This window comes from Hemitrygon akajei, chromosome 6 (genome assembly GCF_048418815.1).
Source record: "Hemitrygon akajei chromosome 6, sHemAka1.3, whole genome shotgun sequence".
In the NCBI taxonomy this organism is placed as follows: Eukaryota; Metazoa; Chordata; class Chondrichthyes; order Myliobatiformes; family Dasyatidae; genus Hemitrygon; species Hemitrygon akajei.
The window spans coordinates 153032352-153036843 of NC_133129.1; the positions used below are offsets into that span (position 1 = coordinate 153032352).

Below are 4492 nucleotides of genomic sequence, written 5' to 3' on the forward strand. Positions count from 1 at the left end.
ACTCCCTAGGTCTCACCACGTAAGAAGCGCCAGTAGCATTACTTTTTACTGTTTACTTTATAACTTGTCATAAATGCAGCTTTTTATTTGTGGTAATATTACTTTAGGTGTTGTGTGAGAATATTATGTACTGTGTTGTGCACCTTGGTCTGGAGGAACATTGTTTCATTTTGCGATATACATGTATATGGATGAAATGACAATAAACTTGAACTAAATTTGGAAAGGATGTACTTAGGGAATTGCAAAATAAAGACATTTGGAGGTTGGTTAGGGAGAACTTGCATGGGGTTCTGGATAGGATGGTAGGGTGAGGGAACCATGGTTGATGAGATGTGGAACGTCCAGTCAAGGGGATGAAATACAGTAAGCATACTTAAGGTTTTGGAAACAATGATCAGACAGAGCTCTTAAGAATTACAATGTAGTCAGTAAGAAGCTTGAGAATAGACCCAGGAGACATAGAAAGAGGCATGAAAAAGTCTTGGCGAGTAGGATTAAGGTAAACACTTCCATGAAGAATGGGAGGATGATTAGAGTGAGGATATGACTGATCAGAGATAAAACAGGAAATGTGCCTGGAGTCCAAGGAGGTAGGAGAGGTTTTTAATGAATACTTTGTTTCAATATTCACCAGTGAGAGGGACCTTGACAAATGTGAGGACAACACAGAATAGACTAATATGCTGGAAAATGTTGATGTTAACAAAGAGAATGTCCCTGGGACCAGATGAGATACTCCCCAGGTTACTACAGGAAGCAAGAGAAAAGATTGCTACACCTTTGGCATTGATCTTTGTATCCTCACTGGCCACAGAAGTAGTATCAGATGATTGGAGGGTGGCAAATATTACACCATTGTTCAAGAAAGGTAATGGGGATAATCTCGGGAATTATAGACCAATGCATCACTGATGGGCAAGTTACTGCAGGGGATTCTTAGAGACAGGATTTACAAGCATTTTGAGAAGTGTATTCTGATTAGAACGAGACAGGATGGCTTCATTAGGGGTAGGTCATTCCTTACAGGTCTAATTGAATTCTTTGAGGAAGTGACAAAACAAATTGAAGAAGGTAGAGCAGTGGATATGGATTTTAGTAAGGAGTCTGACAGGGTTCCCCATGGAAGGCTTTTCAGAAAGTCAGGAGGCATGGAATCCAGGGAAACTTGGCTATTTGGATTCAGAATTGGCTTGCCTGCAGACAGCAGAAGGTTGTAGTAAAAGGAGTGTATTCTGCAAAGAGGCTGGAGACCAGTGCTGTTCTGCAGAGATCTGTTCTGGAAATCCTTACATCTTGTGAGTTTTATAAATGACTTGGATGAGAAAGTGGAAGGGTGGATTAGTAAATTGCAGATGCTGCAAAAGGTAGTGGTGTTGTGGATAGTGTAGAAGGTTGCCATTGGTGATAACAGGACATTGATAGGATGCAGACCGAGGCTGAGAAGTGGTAGGTTCTGGAGTTCGATCCAGAAAAGTGTATGTGATGTAAAGTAAATCGAAAGCAGAGTGTAGAGTTAATGGCTGGATTCTCAGCAGTGTGGAGGAACAGAGGGATCTTTGGAGTCCATCCCCATTGATCCCTCAAAGTTGCTGTGCAAATTGGTAGGGTGGTTAAAAGGCATATGGTGTGTTGGCCTTCATTAGTCAAGGAAATGAGTACAAGAGCTGCATAGTAATGTTGCAGCTCTTTGAAATGATGGTTAAACCACATTTAGTCACCTCATTGTAAAAAGGTTGCACAAGCTTTAGAGAAGATGCTGAGAATTTCACCCTGAGGCTGCCTAGATTAGAGAGCATGGCTTATGAGGACAGGTTGAGTGAGTTTTAATACAGGTTTTGTGTTGGTGGGGTTTGAGTGTTCACATTGGAAGCAGCACATTTGCTGACATCAACTGTGTGTTTATTCACCTCAACCCCCGTTCTCAAAATTGCTGTGATCAGTTTGGAAAGTTTTTACGGGTTTCTTGAAACATCCTGTCGTTTCAATTAGTCATAAGTGAAAGGAAGGATTTTCCCTTTACTGATTCCCCTTTTCGCAAATGTAACAATCTTATTCACGTACTGAAGTACATTGTCCTTAAGCAGAATTAATGTACACTATTTGTGTTTGTACAGCCATTTGTGATTTTTGTTTGCTTGCAGTTCCGGTTTCTATCGGAAAGTAGGGCAGCTGATCTTGGTGACTTCAAGTGAATTGTGAGGAATTGTGAAGTAACTTTTGTAGTTCTGGTGCCATCATTTATGGCGAAAGGACTTGCTATTATTTGAAAGGAGGAGAGGTTGCTTAAGAAAGAAGCTATTGGTGGAATTGGAAATTTGCTGTGGCAGAAGAACGTGCTGAGAATCTAGGTTGAAGTGCAAAGTTTGGTTACTAACTACGTTGTGCGAGGAGCTGCTGGTGGAGTGTGCTGGCAAAACTGCTTCTACAAGTTTTCTCACCGCTAAGGATGTTGCCTCCAGCTGAGTTATGACTGCTCGAATGCTGGCAGAGCAATGGTACTTCAACCAAGTAACCACCCTTCATGTGTGAGCTTAAACAATGATTGGCAGCGGGCTGCATGACAGCTATGGCCTCACAACTGCAAGTGTTTTCACCAATGTCAGTAAAGTCCAGTGCCTTTTGCAGCGTGAAGAAATTGAAAGTGGAGCCCTCCAATTGGGATGCAACGGGACAGAGCTGCACTGTAAAACATTACAATCAGAGCAAAAGTCCACCAGTGACTCAAGGACAAGCAAATCTGCCCCATCAGGCATCGAACAGTGTGGTGGTTCATGATCAGAGCTCGCACCTCACCACCCCCTCCGGGCTGATTCCAGTTACGAGTGCAGACAGTGGGGCCTGTACAGCAGCACTGTCTGTCGGATCTTCGAACGGAGTGCAGAGTTTGACACGCAGAAGCACAGTGACACTGTTGGATACCTACCAAAAATGTGGGCTCAAGAGGAAAAGTGAGGAAATTGAAAGTAGTGGCAGTGTGCAAATAATTGAGGAACACCCACCTCCGATGCTTCAGAACAACACTGGCAGGACTGCGGTGGGTACTACTGCCACCACCACATCAACTGTAACTTCAAAGAACAGCAGTTCCACTAATGAAGGGGATTATCAATTGGTCCAGCATGAAATACTTTGCTCAGTGACAAGCAGTTATGAGGTGTTGGAATTTCTTGGTTGGGGCACTTTTGGACAAGTGGTGAAATGCTGGAAAAGGGGCACCAATGAAATTGTAGCTATTAAGATTTTGAAAAACCATCCCTCCTATGCACAACAAGGGCAGATTGAAGTGAGCATTCTAAATCGATTAAGCACTGAAAATGCTGATGATTACAACTTTGTTCGATCCTATGAGTGTTTTCAACACAAGAATCACACCTGCTTAGTTTTTGAGATGCTGGAGCAGAACTTGTATGACTTCCTTAAACAAAACAAGTTCAGTCCTTTGTCGTTGAAATATATTCGACCAATTCTGCAGCAGGTGGCCACAGCTTTAATGAAACTAAAGAGCCTTGGTTTAATTCATGTTGATCTGAAACCAGAGAACATCATGCTTGTGGACCCTCCCCGGCAGCCTTACAGGGTGAAGGTCATAGACTTTGGTTCAGCCAGTCATGTTTTAAAAGCAGTTTGTCCCATGTATTTGCAGTCTCGATATTACAGGTCAGTGTAATGTTCTTAGTTTGCTGCTTGTGTTGATTGTAGAGATTGAGACAATTCCACAACAGTGGGGTTGACATCTAATCTCTTCTTCCCTGACATAAAGCTTAGATTTCTTTAATTCCTGGGCTTTATTTGCACCTCATTAGATAATTTTATTAATTTTAGTGCTTTGCTCTTTGGAGCAAAGGAGGATGTGAGGTAACTTGATAAGGAGTATAAGATGATAAGAGGCATGGATAGAGTGGACAGCCAGAGCTCAGGGCAAAAACGGCAACTATGAGGAGGCACAATTTTAAGGTGATTGGAGGCAAGTGAAGGGGGGATGTCAGAGGTAGGTTTTTTTTACACAGAGGGTGGTGGGTGTGTGGAAAACTCTACCACAGTGGTGGTAGAGGCAGATATATTAGTGACATTTAAGAGACTCTCAGATGGGCACATGGTTGAAAGAAATATGTGAGAGGGAAGGGTCAGATTGATGTTAGAGTAGATTAAAAGGTCGGTACAACATAATGGGCCAAAAGGTCTATACTGTGCACTCTGTTCTATGTTCAAGTCCTAGATCAGATAATAAATCTGATTATCTTTCTTATGCAAGTTGCTATTTATAGACCAATGTTAATATCCATCAGCAATAAAACAGAATCCAAAAATAGTGAACTGCTGATCACTGAAATAATACACTGATCACTGCTTAATAGATTAGCAGCAAAGAAGTAAAAATTCTACAATTGATGGTAGTTGTAATACATACATATCTCTCATAAGAGGCATGCACTTGAACTTCAGGGTGGAAGATGAGTATGAAGTGTTGAATTGTATTTTGTACAATTTA

At 41.7% G+C, this 4492-nt stretch overlaps 1 pseudogene; it reads left to right on the forward strand.

Annotated features, from left to right (window-relative positions):
- Positions 1 to 2365: 2365 nt before the first annotated feature.
- LOC140729859 (homeodomain-interacting protein kinase 1 pseudogene) lies at positions 2366 to 3670 on the forward strand (annotated as a pseudogene).
- Positions 3671 to 4492: the final 822 nt, after the last annotated feature.